Below are 21,234 nucleotides of genomic sequence, written 5' to 3' on the forward strand. Positions count from 1 at the left end.
TCTTTATTTTACTATATATATATATATATATATATATATATATATATATATATATATATATATATATATATATATACAGGTATATATGATATTTAATTTTTGGTTATACTGTATATATACATTGTAGAAAAATGATGGAAACAAGAGGAAGAGTTGTGGGATCACAAGGATATGCTCTATATAACAACGATGAAAAACAACAATAGATAATTGGCAAAATAGCAATCAATAACCATGCAAGTAGCATAACAGATCTGTAAATAAATGCCCTTAAAGAGTTGACACGCACACTCAGATGCATGTTCCAGAAATAAATGCAGACTCCCAGATGGAAGGGGCAGGACTTCTAGGTTGGTTGTAGAGGAAATGACATCAGAACTCCTGCAATCTGTCTGTCCTAGTGGTAAAAGAGGACACGGTGTTACCAACAGCACCTGTCTTGCATGTTACTCACTCAAACACTCACAGAGTTTGTGATGTTACAGTATTTGTTCTTATGATCAACTCTTCTGTAACCATATAACTTATGAGTAGTAACTATACCCATATCTACTTGTTCAAATGCCAATTGTCTTATAAGATAAGATAAGATTCCTTTATTGTCATTGCACAACACATACAATGAGATTTCGGTACATTACCAGTAACAATGCTCAAAACTATACTTTTAAAAAAGCACACATCTAATATCTCACACAATTGTCAGCATAAGCAACAAAACTTTTTTTTTAAATATTGCACAAGTTAAGAAAAAAGAAACAAACAAACAAAGAAAAAGAAAGCTGATGAATATGATGTTTCACAATTTTGTCTATAAGGTGTGTGTTTTCAGTGCAGAATTTAGTGTAGTAATCACTTGGGGGTAGAAACTGTTCTTCAGTCTAGTAGCCTGTGCTTTAATGGACCTATATTTCTTCCCTAAGGGGAGAAGTTCAAACAGTTTGTGTGCTGGGTGATACAAGTCCTTTATGATGTTGGATTTCTTCCGCAGACACCGAGAGGTGTAGATGTCTTCCAAGTTTGGCAAAGTTCTGTTGGTCATTTTCTTTGCTGTTTTAATGATTCTCTGCAGAGCCTTTTTTTCAGCTGCTGAGCTGTTGCCATATCACACAAGTATCCCATGAGTCAGGACACTCTCAATGGAACAAAGATAGAAAGACAGCAGAAGCTTTTGTGACAGATAAACCTTCCTGAGATTTCTCAGGAAGTAAAGTCACTCTTGTGCTTTTTTAACCAGCGAGTTTGTGTTTTTTGTCCATGTGAGATCTTCTGAGATGTTGGTACCCAAGAATCTGAAACTAGAGACTCTCTCCACTCTATCACTGTTTATATACAGTGGCCGATGGTCGTCCTGCTTCTTCCCGAAATCATTGATCAGTTCTTTAGTGTTTTTGGTATTAAGTATCAGATTATTCACTATGCACCAATATGTCAGTCTTTGTACCTCATCCTTGTAGGCAGACAAATCTCCATCAGTGATCAGCCCTACTATTGTTGTATTGTCTTCAAATTTAATTATGGCATTGGTGTTGTGGATTGGTATGTAGTCATATGTGTACAGAGAGTAATATACCCTTTGCCAGAAAGGACAAGTGTGAAAAGTGGCCGAGGTCTTCAATATTATAGAGTATACCATACATTTTTACCTAATCTAGAGGGAGAAAACAGACATTGGTAGACAGGTTGTACTGAAATAAAGATTCTGCCAAAAATGTATACAAAGCCTGGAAACAGGAGTAGGAAACAGCACCATCATTCATGTATTTTTATATTAGCACAAGCATTTTATTATTTGACTAATTATTTGACCAATCTCTTAATCTAAGGCAACATTTGAGATACAATTGCTTACATTTCTTTTGTTTTTCCAATTGGAGTATAGGCAAGTGAAATCACTGATTCATTATTACAGTATGAGAAGCAGGATTTGAACCCACAACCTTAGGGTCTGAACTCCTAGGTCCAAAGCCTTAATTCCTACACCCCATGTGTTTGGTCATGATTATAGTCCCTTGTGTAAAAATATCACAACACTACCATGAGCAAAACTGGCTTGGAAAAAAAAATACCATGAAGCTGAAAATCTGAGCTGTAGCAGTGAAAGATGTAAATATGAGAAATATAGAGATTAAAGATAAATTTGTACTTCCATATCCTGTGTGGAAGACGAATGTTGTCTTCGTTCTCTTGTACTAATTCATGTCTGAGAAGTTTTACAAAACCATGTAAAAGCATGCTTTGTTTTAGCAAACAGAAAAAATATTTGTGCAAAGGACTCAAGGTCTATGCATTCCACACATGAGTCTGCCTTATCACGTTGTCCCTTAGCTTACATCTGAACGCCACAACAAAAGGGGCCAAGAAATCAAGTTTTACAAGGGGCGTTGAAGGGGCTCAAGGATTGTGTATAATAAATGTGTTGACTGTTGCATTTTATAATGATATTAAATCACGCATTCTTGGGGTATAAAACTGGACCCCACCCAACAGACGGGGTTCAGAAGAGCCCTGACGCTGTCATGTATATTGATTGTCTGCTTTTCTGAAACATTTCTCACTGTGACACTGAAAAATAAACCTGCTTTATAATTCCACCTGCTGTCTGGTCTGAAGTCTTCGTCCACACCTGTATGTAAAGATTATCCAGACATTTAATATATGGTCCTGGACGTCTGCAGTGGCTACTAGTTTTTATTCCAAACAGGTTTGTAATTAGAAGCCAGGCTTAGCAGGTAAAGTCACTTGGTATTTAATTATTTGGCTTGTTAGTGCTTTCTTTCTTCTAAGACAAATCTTTATCACATTGTAGATTTTTCATTTTCTGAGAACATTATCCATATTTTTGTGGCCTGGAACAGATTTGTATCTCTTGGCCCTTCCCTTCTCCCTCATTTATTTCAAAACAGTTTTACAGACTCTTCAATTCCACCCGGGGGAGTAAATGCTAACATCATTTTTTTTTTTTACTATTTAGTTTAATATTGTTTCTTTGTATCAGTATACTGCTGCTGGATTATGTGAATTTCCCCTTGGGATTAATAAAGTATCTATCTATCTATCTATCTATCTATCTATTTATCTATCTATCTATCTATCTATCATTAACACAGATACTTCATGATGCATGTACTCAGGCTTAAAGAGAAACACATTAGCTGGCAAGGTGGTTGTTTTGTTGTTAACTGCACCTCAGTAACTGATGGAGGGTTAAGAAAAGAGCCAATAATTAAAACCTTAATGCAACTGTTTAAAAGTAAATTTGGCAATTAAGGGTTCTAGGTGTGTTCAGTAAGTGAAATGATGGAATCACAAACATACATAGAATGACGGAAAAACTACACGTGCATCCCTGTTCTGTATCTCTCCCTCTGGTGTCACTGTCAGATTTTTTTTTTTTGCGTCTTTCAGTCGTATTCACTTAAAAGTGCTTATTTTTCAGAATTTCCGATATGTCAATATCAAACAAGCAGCAAACAAATAAGAAACAACTTGTAGAGTGTTGAAAGCTGAATAAAATATATCAGGGCTTGGCAGAAGACAAGCATCCACAGGTAGAGTCAACAAGATGCACACATTTTTTTGTATTTAACATTCCATAAATATGCATGAATGAAACTGCATAATTTCAAGAAGTAAGCATGAAGATTTAAATTGAGTATTACAGCTCCACAGACACTACACACTGTAGAATTGGACCTGCACTACTATAGGAGTTGCTTAGAAGTAGCTAGGACGTAGATAAAAAATGATTACAAAATAGAAAGATAATTAGTTATTGAATGGCAACATGTTTGATGTTTTGATCTATAGTTTAGGTATTCGAAAAATCTGGATGGTGAAATGGAGGCAGTGTTTACATAGAACAATTAATAACTGGTCTGATAAGTCAATTAGAATAAAATACCTTGACACAAACAACACAGGCAGTAAAGAGTACCCAGATTAATGACAACTGGAATTAAAGTTTAATTAAAGTGAAGATGAGGATTCTCCCAGGTATGATTGACCCCACTTATACTGTTTACAGAGCATTCCTGAGTGTGGTCCACAAGCCATGAATGGAAGATTGCAGTTTTCTGTAGAGGATTTTCTGTGCATGCACCCCCACAACATTTATGGATTTTGAAAATCAATTACTTTGACATTGACATGAAAAAATTACTTTGAATTAGGATTGTGGGAGGCAGGGCTTATTTATGTAGCATTAGAACTAACCCATGATTGGATGTAAATCCAGCAAACTGACAGCTTTTTTTAAAATGGCCCCATGAAAATCAATAGTCCCTTATACTTTGCAGTGACTGAGTATTTCTGTTCATTCTCCACATATACATTAATGTTGTGATCTCCTCCAATCCTCCCAGTTAAATGCTATACTGTCATACTCGAAGTCAATCTCAGCAGTATTTGGCATGGGTGAAAAAAGCAAAGATGTGTTATGGAAACACTCACACCTTCGGAATGTGTGCTTTGTTATTATTTATATTCCTGCATGTCTATCACTGGTTGAAAACCAGCTGTTCAATATAAAATGGCAACTTTTGGAAAATACTTTAGGCTTAGAAAAAAAGCAATTATGTCTTTAGTACACAGATATTCATTTTCATAAATTGCTTTTTCTATGCAGTAGTATCTGTGCCTAGCAAAGATTAAAAATTTTTTTTTTTAAATCTTAAAAGTATTTTTTATTGACCAAATAGACAAAATGCAACTTTATTCTAATTGCATTTCATTGTTGCTAGGTTTAGCTGTACTTTGCAATATAAATTTATTTGCTTTGTAAACTCAGATATGATTCTCCTTGCAAAGGATAGTGTAGTGCCCTCCAGGCCCAGTTCTAGAGGCGAAGCCGCCATCATGGCATTTAATTTCAGCTGCCCCCCCTATAATACCCTCACTCGTTTTCTAAAGCAGTATATTTAAAATTAAAAATTTTCACAATTTCTTAATGTCAAAAAAAAAATTAAAGAACATTTCTACATAGGTAGAAGAAAACTTGACTTACGCATTTAACGATCAGCGACAAGTTTAATTAATTCATCAGTAAAATTTAGATTAACACTACAAAAACTTTTGATTGATGTGCTGCATACTTGAGCTACCACAATTCAAGTGTTGTGACTTACCCGTTTTTTTTTGAAGCAAGTTACTGACATTCGACGGGAAAAGACGAGCCCTGCGCCGAGCCTATGTTTTATGTTTGGCTGCCATCGTGCATGCACCCTTTGCACGACCAGCAGAACCAGGCCTGGTGCCCTCAGAGTTAGCTTACTCTGCAAAACAAATCAACGCACCATACACAAGTATTCTTTGCTTTATAACCACTAGGTAACAGACTCTTTTATTTGATAATTTGGCCTCATATAAAATGTTTCTAACCTTTCATACTTCTAGAATCTGCCTGTGATGTGAAGTGAGAGAGCTTGGGTGTAAGCACGAATATCCTTTCCAAATTAGTCTATCAAATATTTTCACTTGATTTTGTTATAAGGACTGTATGTATATATCTACTGATCATATATACTGTATATGAGAGTGCATGTAGTGTGCTAGTATAGGTGTACACGATCACTACTCCTCAAGTTAAATTAGAATAGCTAATTAAAAATGAATGAAGAGTATGAACAGAAAGAGTCAGGAGAAAAAAAATATAATATACAGACACCACCAGCCTCACAATCTATGTCATTAGATTTAATTGCTAGACATGGATCGTCCTCATTTGCATGGTGGTAGTTTGGCTTTGAAAAGGTGGATGTTGCTCAAAAAGCAGCAATTTGCAATGCTGCAAATCAGTTGTCATTAGACACATCTTGACAAGTAACTTGTTTTCCCATCAAAGAACTAACCATTGCGCAGAATTTGAAAAATAAGAAAAGCTTTGGGAGACAGTTGTCAATGACACTCCACCCAAAAACTGCATTTTTTTTTTAAATACTACTTACTAAATGTAGTCTATAGTGGTAACTGAGAAAAGCATTTAATCTTGTGTTTTCATGGAAAATTAAACATTGAATATTCAAACTAAACAGAGTCAATAAGTGATGGACAGTGCTGGACAGTGTCAAAGTATGTGAAAAATGTTCATGGAAAAAAGAAGAAAAATTCTCATGTAACTCGTGTTGCGTACTTCATGTCTGATATCCATTCGTATGGCCAAAATGTGTGCATTGTTTGCTAAAATAGTAATCGTTACTTTCTGAAAATGGACACATTGAATGTAAACATGGATGACATAATTCCCACAATGCTTGCGCCTTTGTTTGAAAGTCAGGTTTCTTCACCAGTGAATGAGAGGGAGAGGCAAATCTTCAATTCAAACACATAGCAAACCTTGCTGATTTAGAAAACTGTGGATTAAGTGTCGATTAAACTAAAACTGAAGTGTTAATTGATTATTTCTGGTTTGTTCATGGCAAGCCTTTTAATATGTAACAAACAACTTTTACATTACAGGAATGGACCATTTGTTTGAAAGTTAAATAATTTGGCTAGAAGGGTCCCCTGAATTCAAACACCAATGAGTCTTGTTGACTTCTGACTTACATGATGTATATTTTTTATTCATTTTAATTGTACACTGATTACTAAAGCACCATTCTGGATTTTGCTGATAATGAAATAACAAGTCAAAATATTATCAGCATATGGCACCCGTACTCACTTAAAAGTTATTGTATTATTGTCACAGTTCTGAGGAGAAATGCAAGCGGGAATTCCACTGTTCGATGTACAAACTTGAGCTTAATTATTCTTAATCAGATAACCATACCATTTAATTAAATTTAATTATTTCTAAGAAAATATACAAACATGTCATTGTCTTAATTTGACTGTTATGCTCTTCATTGTCTATAAACCTTATTTATTGTATTCCTTGAAGAAAGTGTCCTGTAGTTTACATATGACAAGTAAAGACAATCTACAAAATATATGTCAAGGGCCCTTTCATAAAACATTAAAACCTTAAAAAAGTTATTTTGGATTTAGTTCACAATTTTTCCAGATTTAATGAAGCATACACACACACACATACATATATATCTTTTTTTTGAATGACAGATGTTAAAAAAATCATTCCAAAGATAATTAGTCTATTCCTGCCTTGGGCACATAATTAAGACATCTAAATCATACTAGCTCAAAACTGTATAAACATAGGAATGTTAGGTTTAGAATATTAAAACAGAAAATGCTTTTCCATTTTTTATTTCTGCAAAACACATAAAAAATGTATTTTTTGAAGCACACTTTAATCCTGTTTCTTTTCCCCTATGCTAATACTTGATATCACCCTGCAAATGGCAAAGATCTGAAGAAGGACCTCTACTTGATATTTGCTTTATATAAAATGACACATGTGATGTCACATGATTACAAACAATATTCAAAAATGTCAACAAGATTATAAACAAAAAGCACTCAAAACAAATAACATTACAAATGAAAAAAGCAGTAAAAGACAGCAAATCCAGCAGGCATATTTGCTTAAATAGACACAAATTCTGATGCTGGGAATGAAAGACCAACAAACCTTTTCAACTGCTCATTTATCTTTACAAATGGCCTACTGCCTAAAATATTGTTTTCTAAATTTATTTAGCAATAAAATCAAAATTCACTTGTTTTTGCAAACATTCTGTAAAGAATTCCTTCTTAAATTTCAATACATATTGGCCAAAGTGATGGTGTAAAAATAGCTCTAGAGTGAGCAGTCCACAATAAAACCTATGGAAATTCAACCATTCTAAAATTCAAAGTGTAGATGTTCTTAAAAGTTTTTTTCCCTATATTAGTCTTTAATTTTTAAACGTTTTTCTTTTTTTCACACGGTAAAAGAATAATACAACCATGATAAGCATAGGCATGATAATATGAAGGCAATCTACTGGAGTCTTATTTTCCTTAATCACTTTCATATTTCATTTAACTATTTCAATATTGGTATTTTATGCTTTAGTTTATGCCAATTCATCCCATGGCCCTTCACCATCTCTATAAGTGACTTCCAAATTTTCAGTGAAATTTTCCATCTGTACTCTCAATAACAAAGTTATCTTTTCCATTAAGTAGATTTAATTAATGACTGGTAGTCATTGCCCCGTGATGAAGGATTACTTTTAAGCTAGGTTAGTGTAATTGCCTCTTCATAGCAACTAGCAAAGTTTGCAGCAAGTAAACCCGCTTCATTGTATGGATAACCATGGTTTCACCCTCAACACTGCAGTTATAGGGTCTTTTGCTGAATCTGTTTTATATACTATTGATTACAGTTTGATAAACCAATTGGCAATAAGTAACAATTGTAAGAAAATGCCAGAAGACATGAAACTGAGTATCTGTTTTTTTAAAACTCAGTACTGTGGTCATTAATTGAGCTCGAGTTATGTATTAGTTTAGTTAAGTTTAGTTAAGAATAATGTTTCCTTTTCCTTGCACTCACAATTAATTTTTGTCACTTAGGTTTGTGTTCACTATATTATAAACTGTGTGGTTTGGATGACTGTGGGACATTTTCTTTTTTCTCTCTTTAATTTTCCCTTGTGATTTTAGATTAGATTAGATTAGATTAGATAAGAACTTTATTTATCCCGAGGGAAATTTTCAGTGCAACAAGAGGAATAAAGATAAGGTAATAAAGAGTTAAAAAGATCAGTAATAATAGTGCAAACAGAATAACTAAATAAACAGAATAACAAAATAACTCTAAACAAAATATCAAAGAACTATAACTAATAGTTTGTATTATAACTATTTAACTAATTTGTGCAAAGCAACAAACAACTATAACAAAAACTATAACAAATATAATAAAATTACAGATTATTAGTGCAAGTGGTAATGAAAATGGCTAGTGTTTATGCTATAAAAAAATGAGATAGCAGCATGTGCTGATGAGTAGGATCACCTACAGAATGAGGAAGAATTATGCAGTCTTATTGCCACAGGTAGAAAAGATTTCCTGTGGCGTTCGGTTCTACACTTGGAGGCAATAAGTCTTTTGCTGTGTGTACTTCGATGACCCATCAAGGAGGCATGCATGGGGTGAGAGGGGTTGTCCATGATACCGAGAAGCTTTTTCAGCATTCTCCTCTCAGACCTCCGCCAGGTTCTCCAGTCTTACACCCAGGACAGAACCAGCCTTTTTAATCAGTTTGTTCAGCCTGTTGGCCTCAGCTGTCTTCAGCCCACTGCCCCAACACACAGCTGCAAAAAACACCACACTCTCTACCACAGAGTGATAGAACATAGTCAGCATCTTCCTACAGACATTGAAAGACCTGAGCCTCCTCAATAGGTAAAGTTGTCTCTGCCCTTTCTTGAAAACCGTGTTGGTGTTCTTGGACCAGTCCAGTTTACTGTCAATGTGTACCCCCAGGTACCTGTAGTCCTCAACCACCTCAACATCAGTTCCTCTGATGGTGACAGGGGTGGGAAAAGGAGCCTGTTTTCTAAAGTCCACAACCAGTTCCTTTGTCTTTGTGATGTTTATCTGTAAAAAATTTAGCTCACACCACTCCACAAAGATGTCCACCACCCTCCTGTATTCATCCTAATGTCCTTCCCTGATACAGGCCACAATGGCAGAGTCATCAGAGAATTTCTGCAGATGACATGACTGAGACCTGTACCTGAAGTCAGACGTATAGAGGATGAAGAGGAAGGGTGATAGGACAGTTCCCTGCGGCGCCCCCGTGCTGCTCAGGATGCTATCAGAGCCGCAGCTCTTCAGCCGGACATGCTGTGGTCGATTGGTTAAATAGTCCGTAATCCAGGCTACCAATGGGGCGTCCACCTGCATTTCCATAAGCTTATTTCCCAGCAGTGATGGTCTGATTGTGTTAAAAGCACTGGAGAAGTCAAAAAACATGACCCTCACAGTGTTCCCAGCAATGTCCAAATGAGAATAAGCCTGGTTCAGCAGACAGATGATGGCGTCCTCCACGCCAATACGGGGCCGATAAGCAAACTGTAGGGGGTCCAGCCAAGGTTCTACCAGCAGACACATATGTTTCAGGAGAAGTCTCTCGAGCACTTTCATGACTTGTGAAGTCAGAGCCACTGGCCTGTAGTTGCTGGGGGTCAACGGGTGGTTCTTATTGGAGACTGGAACCAGGCAGGATGTTTTCCAGAGTGACGGGAACCTCTGCAGTTTCAGAAGATCAGATGTAGAACTCCACACAGCTGGGCAGCTGAGCATCCTGGGACTGATGCCATCAGGACCTGCAGCTTTACTGGGATAAAGTCTACACAGTTACCTTCTAATGTCATCAGCTGAGAGAGACGGAGAGAGACAAGCTGTGCGGGTAGGAGAGGAGGGAGGAGAATGGAGAAAGTGAGAAGAGCTGAGTGAGGGGGGAGGAGAAGTAGGGGAGTCAAAGCTTTTAAAGTGCCAATTTAGATTGTTTGCATATTCCACGTCTCCATCCATCCCAACACCTCTCTTTTGTTTCAAACCAGTAATGGCCCTCATTCCATTCCACACCTCCCTGGGATTGTTTTCTTGGAGTTTGCTTTCCAGCTTCCCCCTGTAGCAGTCTTTCCCCTCTGCAATCTTAGATTTCAGCTCCCTCTGTACCAGTCTAGCTCTCTTCTTTTTATTGAGTGTGTCTTTGATATCTTTAGTTACCCAGGGTTTATTGTTGGGGAAGCAACGAACAGTTTTTTTGGGAACAACAGTGTCCACATAGAAGTTAATGTATTCTGTGATGCAGTCTGTCAGATTGTCTATATTGTCCCCATGGGAACTGCAGAGAACATTCCAGTCCGTTGCCTCAAAGCATCCTTGCAAAGTCTTCTTGAATGCAGGTTGTCTCTGGACGGCAGGTTTATAAGGGGCCGGAGATGGACAAGGTTATGGTCAGCCCTGCCCAAGGGAGGGAGAGAGATGGAGGTGTATGCCTCAGTAGCATTGGCATAGAACAGGTTCAGTGTTTTATTGTCTCTGGTTTTGCAATCGACATATTGCTTGAATGTCAGTAGAACAGTGGAGAGGTTTGTGCGATTAAAGTCTCCCATTACGGCCATAAACGCAGCAGGACTTCGAGTCAGGAGGTCCGCGGTTACCGAGCTGATGACATCATATGCCTGCGCTGCATTAGCATCGGGGGCGATGTAAACAATGATGATAATAATGATGGAAAACTCTCTGGGCAGATAATATGGCCGGAGACCGACTGCTAACAGTTCAATGTGTTTAATACACACAGCCATCCTCACCTCAACGTGACTGGGGGAACACCAGCGGTTGGTTACATAAAGAGTGAGTCCTCCTCCCCTCTTCTTCTTGCTCCTACCGGTGTCCCTGTCCGCTCTCACACACTGAAACCCGTTTAAATTTACAACAGAGTCGGGGATGTTTTTGTGCAGCCATGTCTCCGTAAAACACATAACACTGCACTCCCGGAAAACTTTCTCTGTCCTTGTTAGTGTTGCCAGCTCGTCCATCTTATTCGGCAGAGATCTAACATTACCAGTCACTACTGACGGGAGAGCAGGACGAAATCTTTTCTTCTTTAGCCGTTGTGCTTTCCTGGCTCTGCAGCCACGGTAGTTCCTCTTGATCTCCGTGGGGATGTCGTGCCAAATACCAGCGCGGCTGTATTGCCGGAGCCCCAGCAGCTGCTCCCGGCTGTAAACAAAGGAGCCATGTGGCTTCGCGGTCATCTCAGAGGTGTGCAGGAGTAGTTGAAGCTGTAATTTTTAGCGAGTCTTAATTAATAAATAATTACTCAATCTATACAAGTAATGAACTAAAATAAATAAGAAAAAAAGCAACGCAGGTACTAGAGAATATCTGTGATAAAATCATCTTATATAATTCCAAAAAAAAAAAGACTTTCCACATAGAAAGTCTCACTGTTCCTGTGCTCCATTATAGAAATATGCGTAAGACTGCAATTCACATGTGACTGATGTCAAGTAGCTGAGATGTTAGAAAAGGTAGAGAAGCTCTTCCAATAGTTTTTTTTTTTTGGAAAAGACTATGGACCACACCATTATAAGTTATGTTAAAAAGTTTGTTTCTTTTACATTTTTTTTTCTTGTTTGAAAATGTTTATATATGCACTGTGATTGATGAGCTTAAGCAAAAAGAAGAATATATTTTAGAGAATTTAAAAGGGGATATACTGAACACTACAAGAAATGGAACCGTTTTCTGACACAGGTCATACAGGTGATTAGCTATAATGTTTAAAATTCTACATGTCCCATTGAAAAAATTATTTTTTATTCAATCTGAATGACTTAAAATTGATATTAGTCATATATTTGCTGTCAGCTTAATTGAGGTTTAATATTATTGAGAGTGCTCGTTCTGATTTTATATATGAATGATTTTCATGGTTTTGAGTTAAATATTTTAAATATTATACCTTTTTGGTTGACAATACCTTGTCTATAATTGTAGCTCATTTATAAATATCAAAATATCAAGAATTTGTAGAGATCAAGGAGGATGTGTTTTATTCTAGAGTAATGAGGTGAAATGGGGAAGAAATGAAAGAAGATCTAAAGAGAAATTAATAAATAGCACATTTAGGTCATATTCTTTTAAAAACATTAAGTTGTAAAGGCTCCAGTTAGATAATATTACCTTTCTAAATGCCATTTCACAATCAAGTATAAAAGCATCAGCTATACAGGTGAGGGGATGCTCTTCTAAACCATATACCGGAACAGGAATACAGTATACACTCCCCTGCAAAAAAGATAGATAGATAGATAGATAGATAGATAGATAGATAGATAGATAGATAGATAGATACTTTATTAATACCAAGGGGATTAATCCAACAGCAATATACTGATACAAAAAAAATATTGAATTAAAGAGTAATAAAAATGCATGTAAAAGCAGACAATAAGTGATATTAGAAATCATAGATAAAAATAGAGATTTAAGGTCTTCTGTACCAAAATGTAATTAAACTCATAAAAAAATAGTCACTGCTAAACATGAAACAAAAATATTTACGGTTCTCCTTTTATCACTTTTCCATCTACTAGATGCACATTTTTAAGTGATAAAATGAAAATGTGTTAAATAACTATTGCCAGATTGTTTCCATCATATTTACATTTTCCGATAAAAATGTTTTATATAACAACACCATTTCTTACAAAAAATGTGCTGTCACACAACTTTTTCTTTATTGGGATATTCAGTCTGTTTCCATCTAGAATTTCATGTTTATTGCAAGTTTTTACTTTTGGCTTGCCTGACATTTCCACAACTGTTCCTACTGATAAGTGCAGTAAAAGCAAAATGGACAAGATACACAGACAATTAATCAACGTTCATCACTTTGTAATAATTTTTATGCCTAAGCTAATCATATCCAAAAAAACAAATACTTACATAATAGGCCTACAAGAAGTTGCCCTTTTAGTTTGCTGTGAACCAAATGTAAGACCTCTTCAGACAATTGTGCATGATTGTAGTTGGGAGCCATTTAAGTGAAAGCCTCTGGTTACAACATTTTAGAACATCAAGGTTAATGTTTGAAAGGTAATGACCTCAAATTGCAACACAAAAGTTCCTTGCTACAGCTTTGTGAAATCAGCCACTTGTGTCAAGTATAGAGATGTGGAAGAGATGTCTAGGGTCAGTAAGACCACTGTCCACACTCTTTGTTTACATTGTTTACATGAATGGATTAAAGGCCAGAAGTCCACATGAACATCATCATCAAGTTCTTCCATGTGAAGCCTGAATACCATGAGGACTGATTGAGGTCATTTATGTTAGGTAGAATGCCTAGAGGGGGCTGGGCGGTCTCGTGACCTGGAACCCCTGCAGATTTTTTTTTCTTCTTCAGCCATCTGGTGTTTTTTTTTCTGTCCTCCCTGGCCATCGGACCTTACTTTTATTCTAATTTTTAGTGTTCCCTAATTTTAATGATTTATTTTGTCTTTTTTTCTCTTTCTTCATTCATGTAAAGCACGTAATGTAATGTTGAGCTATTTCAAAATTAACTTATCAGTGTCTTTTTCTGAATGCCTAAGAGGAAATGTGGTTATTTTGAAAGTGATGCTGCACATTATGGAAAGCACCTGGTAATATGATTTTGACAGGCTGTATATCAGCTTAATATATAGTCTGAAGCAAAAGCATATTTCATCAGGTTATATTAAACTTCCAAGCTTGACTAAGCATCAAATCAGGTTTTGGAATTTGTTTAAAGTTTCTTTCAAAATGGTTTTGAATGTTCAAAGCTATAGGATAAAAAATTCTGTAAACGGGTGCGTTCATGCTTTATGAAATGTTTATACCAATTTCTGAGCAAAGGAAAAGCTTAATTTGTACCCAAATGTATGTTAATTGTGATAGGAAATTAGGCAGCAGACTAAAAAAAGGTTTGGGGATGGCCATCACATACACTGAAAATGAGCAAAGAAAAGAAACACGTGTTTACAGAAACGGAGTTCACAACTGAACTGACTAACAAGTTGAGACTGCTCTGTAAATATGGCGGGTAGAAGGAAATTGAGGAGTCAAGGCAGCCAGGATAGGAACTGATGTAGCAGGAAGGGGAATTCTGGGTACCAGAAGTGATGTCATCAGGACTGGCCAGAAGTGATGTCAACAGTGGGTGGACCAATGGTGATGTCATTAAGATGCAGAGTCTTTGTTCGGGTGCAGAGGAACAAGAGGAGAGAGGATCAAGTGAGAGTGCCAACCCCCAGTCTGGCTGATGAATAACACTACCTGAGCCTGTAAACTGTCTCTCAGGCACTCATGTATGACACAATCTATTTTCTACATATATTCTATATGTTTTGTTTACTGCAGTTTAAATACTCAAGCACCCTCACAGACCCTTCAGGCTACTGCTGACATGGAAGGAGTTAACAGTATGTGCCTGCTAGTGGTTGAAGATCCAGCATACCCCTTTTTCCATGGATTAAAAAAAGTTCCAGAAGAACAGGAAGCATGCAATCTTGTACAGTACATGAGTAGTGGTAGAGCACACATTTAGACGACTCAAAGCTAAGTGGTACATCCTTACTATGGAATGTTTGGGTATTCAGTAGTCATTTGTGCCCACTGTTGTTGCAGCTTATTTTGTACTCTGCGATCTATGTTATATGTTGATTCAATAGTTTACATCACCTGGACCTGGGCAAAGAGGGCTAGAATAACCCACAGCCTCCTCACTTATGATACGAAGACTGACATACTGTAATGTAGAGGTTGTGATAATCAGGGGTGCTCTGGTGCAATTCATTGCTAACATAGGCAAAAATTCCTCACTTACATCTAAAGCTGTCATTTAAAAAGTTCATAGGGCAAACAATCCTGGAATCAACACTCTTTATGATTTAAAATGTTTGACTAATAAAGACACTTAAAGTTACAGTTAAAGGGTGCAGGTAAAACCTAACAGGTTTTTCCATGTATTTTGTTTCATCAACAATGTAGGAGTACTTTTCAAACTAATTGTTGTGAACACATTTTGTATGTAAAGCACGTGTATTCCTATTTGAGTGGCCACTTAAATTTAAAAATGAAAAACTCTTTTCATCGTTTAGGCTTTTTGGAGCAATACAGAAGTAATTTTCAAGTCTGTTACTTGAAATTATTGTTACAGTTTCATTTGTTGAATGAAAATAAAAACATACTTGACCAATAAAAAATAATTTTAACTCAAAAGTACTTTCTCTTGTCATTACATAATGCAGCTGCATCAAGTGAAAACATTCAGTATATCCAGCTTATTTGAAAGACCACTAGAAAAAAAAAATCTTATTTTTATTTTCAGTGCAGGGAACAGAAAATGAAAAGAAAATGTTTTAACTCAAAATAGACAAATGTTCATACTCTAAACAAAATTTGAACTAAAAAAGTACTTATCAAAAGTGGAACAAACATGTCTAGTCTGCATTTTGATGATTAATAGCTTAATCTATGTGTAGATATGTGATGAATTACAAATTAGAATCAGTGTAGACAGAGAAGGGTGCAGAAGCAGACAGAGTTGCTTGATTGCAGAAGGTACTGTATATTTGGGCACTGACTGATAGAAGCTACATCCTCATAACAGCTTGTAATTGTTCATACTTGGTTTCTGTCTGAAACCAGCCATTACTTAGAAAAACTGGTATGCCATTCTAAACTTCAAAGTACTGAACTACTTGAGTGATAAGTATGGAATCGGATTGTATAGTTTATTGGTATCTCTCTGCTTGGTCATGCTGTTGATTGAAAATCTCAAAAATGACTTTCACCTCTAACAAATACTTATTTCTTGAAGCATTTTTCAAGTGCCCATCCAGAATGTTGGTGTGTTATATAATAGGTCTGAATTCACAGCTCCAAGTTGATCCATTGAGAGTCCTGTTTGAGTCACTCACTGATTCACTATCTGTTGAGCTGAGTGCTTCATTTGGTGGCTTTCCAATACAGTAAAGAAAGTGAAATGCATTTTCTCATATTATTAACCATGTTCTTTTTTGGATTACAGAACAGAAGATAGCTATAGCTATAATGTCACATCTGTCCTTGTAATTTTGTACCGATTGAAAAACATAATGGTACATATGAGTCTAGTCACTACTTAAGAATCAATAAGAGTCGGTTTGTAATGGAACTGCAGTACCAGAAGGATGAACAAGACTCCAAATAACACAGGCCTGACCAGGAATTTGTAGACTGAGTATCAGAAACAGCTCTCACCCTAGGAGTTATGACCCAAACTCAAAAAGACAGGTTTTAAGACCTGTACTGACCAAAAATTGGGCACAGTTTAAAACCACTTTAAATGCACAAAAAACACAAAAATTATCTTCAAGGAATGGGATGGCTGTAAACCTCTGGCTTGAAAAAAACAAAGACAAACAAAAAATAAAGATTTTTTAATATAAAAAATGGGGAAAAGAGAACAAAGAACAAAATGAAGAAAAAAAGAAAAAAGGCAAAAGGGGGTTGCCTTAAAACAGCAAACCAAGGCTATCAAGTACAATTTGAAAGTCAGTACTCTGAATCTAAAAACAAACCAACAAAATTCACCAAAACAAGAAAATAATTAAATGCATTCACAAAGACTGTAATTTGCAATTCCCCTACACCTACACCCTGAGAGACCAAATGTCCTCAGCCAAAACATAACGTCTGAGGGTGGTTACTCAACAGTGATGTCATGGTAGCCAATCTCTTGGGGTTCCATCAGCAAAATACATGAAATTCAACTTTGAGTCACATACATATTATATGTGATGATTAAACAATATGTATATAAAACAGTATTAAGAGAAATTACATAAAAGCAAAGGACACATGAAAAGATAATACTTCAAAATGAACAGAAATGACAAAAAGACAACATACATAGACCAGGGAGCAAATCCTGGCTGTAATAAAACAAGGATATCCTAGCTCATATGGAGTAATAAGATATTACAGTATATGCACAGAACATTCAGTATATTTAGGTTAACCTTACCAATGGGTGTCGTGAAGGAGTCATTCCTGTTACTCTGTGTAGTATGCCTCATCTGAGTCTAATAATAAACACATCTTAATTAAATGGAGTTATTATTAATTGTATAAATGTGTGTCTATAACAGGGGTGACCAACTCCGATCCTGGAGGGCCACAGTGGCTACATCTTTTTGTTCCAACCCAGTTGCTTAATTAGAAGCCAATTCTCGCCAATAATATATCATATTTAATTTAACGGCTTGTTAGTTTTTAACTCTATCATCTCAGTTCATTCTTAAATCATAGATGCTTTGCCTTTCTAATGATACATATATCATACATGTGATTTGAAGATTAAATTGGATGAGTAATTTTCAGTTCTTCATTTTCCCTTCAGTTTCCTTCTGAGTACTTGATTAAACCAAATAATGAATGATAAATACACACGGGTGGAAACAGAGACAAGCTAGATGTAGAACTGCTGGTTCCTTTGTAATTTGCATCTTATTGCTAATAAGGTTAAAACAATGAATACAGCTGTTTAAGACTGAAATAAGCAATCTTAACAAGCGAGACAACTAAAATGAACCAGAAAAATGTCACTTGAGCAATAATTGCTTCATCAATGAATGATTTCTCATGAAGCAATTGAGTTGAAATAAAAACCTGAAACTAGTGTGGCCGTCAATGACCAACATTGCTCAGCCCTGATTTAGTCTAAAATAGCAAATAAATTAAATGAATTTAATTAGTAGCAAAAACTAGTCACTAATTAAGAAAATGGTCAGAATGAAAACATGTAACTGTGGCTCTCCAGGATTAGAGTTGGCCACCCCTGGTCTTGAAGATTAAATGAGCTTACGTTTATAGTAACACAGATCCTAAAATATAATATACTGGAGCTATTGATGTTTGTGTAAAACAAGGTTACAATGGGCCACGGGTACATCATCTGATCCATTTCACTGGAAAAAGTTTCTCATTTCACTCTCAGAACCACTATGTGAGAGATCCTGTTTTTCAGACATGTAGGCTCCAAATAATGCACCCAGGCTTGTTTTAATTGGGAGTTGGTCTTGTCCACTACGGGAGATGGACGTCTGAGGCAGAACTGCGTTAGCAGCGGTGTTATTTTTTTGATTTTTTTTTTTGGAATTCCAAGGTATCCTGTATTTGCTCAATCCGGTGGGTTCAATTACAGTATATACAAGCATATATAAGCATGAGTGGCAGAAAAAAGACTCAGAAAGAAACAGAAAAGACAGCTAAAGCTTACTCCAAATCTAAACAGACGTCCGGTTCAAGCTCAAGGTACGGCCTGCCAGAGACTGACCTGGAACAGATAGGCGAAAGCACAGCTTTCCCGAGATTTGTTGACGCTGCGGGATAATTCGCCGATTCCAGAAGGCTCAGTGAAACTGAAAATGGCCTTACCTTCCACGTTGTCATCTACTCCTTAAAAGCCAATAACATCGGCTGCAACTGGGTATGCTAATTCACCCTTGGAGTTCGGGGAAGACCGAAACGATCTGTCCGAGCTGAAGGCAATGATCGCCACACCACTCAAGACATAAAGGAGCTCAAGGATAATATAAAGAAGGACATAGATAATATAAGGAAAGAAATAAAGGACATACACAAGACAAACGAGAAGCTGTTTCAGGATATTAAACACCAGGGGCCTATTTTCCGGCCTATCTCTCCCTTGAGACTTACCTGGCTTTGTTCTCCGGATATCCGAGTTGTCTATGTCTTTGCTTAATCTGTGGACCGGTAGGATATTTATTTGGTTCGTGTTTGTTTGGCCCCTCCTGTCGCTCGCAATCCAACCTGCGATGTGCCTGCTCCAGTACTCAGCTGCCGAGCTACTCCGACTCTACTTTAACCTGTTCGCTGACTGGCCTATATCTCCACCCAGACATCATATTCGTCCCCCGTCAGAGATACATCCACCGTAGGTCCCTTCAGAGAATCCAAGCTGACAGTTCGAAAATAATAAACTCCATTTGGTCCAGTTCTCGACGTCCTCGACGTAATTTAGGCATAGTTGCTGACCACAGTGTGCTAGCCAGTCTAGCCCGGTCAGCTAACAACGTTGCTAAATGTGATAATGCCGATGTTAACTTAGGTCTGCTGAACATGCGTTCACTCAAGAGCAAGGGGCCCCTCATCCATGAATTCCTCACTGATCGTAAGTTTGACTTTTTCTGTCTATGCCTTGCCATTGTATGTTCTTGCCTTCAGCTCTTTTGAAACTCTTGTATGTCAATTAAATGGACCTATTCCTACTATTATTGCAACTGTTTACCGGCCCCCTAAACCAAATAATGACTTTCTGAACATCTTTCCTGTTTTCCTTACACACTTATCTACTGTTTCATCAAACATAATACTTCTGGGGGAATTCAATATACATATGGATAATATCAATGTCCCTATAACTAGACACTTTACATCCTGCCTTGAGAGTTTTGGATTCCAGCAGCATACTGATGTTCCCACTCATTCCAAAGGACATTTTTTTGGACTTGATTAGCTGTTCTGGATTTACCCCACTTGATTGCACTCCCCATAACTGATCACTTTCTTATTTCATTCAATGTTAATCTTGCATCTTGCATCATGTCCTTTTTTAATGAAAAAATCCAGACAATTCATCAGTCTCTCTGTATGGATTCCTCCAGTACTTCATTTGAATTTCACCCACCAACTCACTCATTTTCCTTTTTTCAGCTTCCTACTTTCTCAGAAATCTCAGATCTTGTCTGTAAGTCTAAGCCATCCACCTGTCAACTGGACCCCCTCCCTACAGTTCTAGTAAAATCTTGCCTCTGGTCCCCCTTATTTCTGCTATAATCTACTCTTCTCTCACTACTGGTAGTTTCTTCGTCTTTTAAAACTGTTGCAATAACCCCAATACTGAAAAAACCTGGTGCCGATCCGACTAATTTTAGTAATTTTCGTCCTATTTCTAATCTATCCTTCATTTCCAAAATTCTTGAAAAAATAGTGGTTATTCAACTTCATTCTCATTTATCTCAAAATAATCTGTATGAACAGTTCCAGTCTGGTTTTCGTCCCCCCAACAGTACAGAAACGACACTTATAAAATTTACTAATGACCTCCGTATGGCAACTGATTCTGGTTTAATTACTATTTATATCCTCCTTGATCTGAGTGAAGCCTTTGACACTATTTGTCACACTCTTCTCAATAGATTATCTTCGATTGGCATTACCCCCACTCCACTAGTTAGTACATTTGAAAGAGACAATACTGCTGCAATAAATTATTCCATCGAAGGTCACACACAGCGCAGCAAGCATCTTGTATGAGGCATGAACAATCACTGCGCCACTGTGTTCCCATGTTTAATAACATGCTTTAACTCTTATCATCATGAAAATGATATTAAGTATATATTTCAGTAGTTTAATTATTCAGAGAGCTGTAATATCACAAATGTAATGGATTCTGTGTCCTGTTGGAGGAAGAGAAAGCCCAGAAGCACGTACTGATGCACATCGAACATCAAATATAAAACAAAGTATTTAACGTGCTACTTTAGTTACGATGGGATTTGAGAAACTAGTAAATTAAATGATTAAAAGATGAAGTTTCTGATGTTCTACTTTAATGATAAAATAAACTAAGTGATTAAAATGGAAATTTTGAAATTAAAGTTGACATTTCATGCTTTTTTTCCCACTGTGTGCCTATTTTTTTTCTCTGTACCCTAATAGGCTTTCATATGACACTCAGACGGTGGGCTACGACTCGCCTTTTCATGCTGACTTTGATATCTGAC

The 21,234-nt window shown here is 36.7% G+C and overlaps 1 long non-coding RNA gene across 1 annotated transcript in view; it reads right to left on the minus strand.

Moving 5' to 3' along the window:
* Positions 1-340: 340 nt before the first annotated feature.
* The window catches only part of LOC120519023, a 54,483-nt gene continuing 33,589 nt past the window's right edge, over positions 341-21,234 (minus strand). Inside the window, exons 2-3 of the long non-coding RNA XR_005631365.1 lie at positions 12,599-12,703; positions 341-397 (exon numbers count right to left, since the gene is read on the minus strand). This is a non-coding gene — a long non-coding RNA (uncharacterized LOC120519023). The remainder of the gene's footprint in view (positions 398-12,598; positions 12,704-21,234) is intronic.

Source organism: Polypterus senegalus, chromosome 1 (assembly GCF_016835505.1).
Source record: "Polypterus senegalus isolate Bchr_013 chromosome 1, ASM1683550v1, whole genome shotgun sequence".
Taxonomy (NCBI): domain Eukaryota; kingdom Metazoa; phylum Chordata; class Cladistia; order Polypteriformes; family Polypteridae; genus Polypterus; species Polypterus senegalus.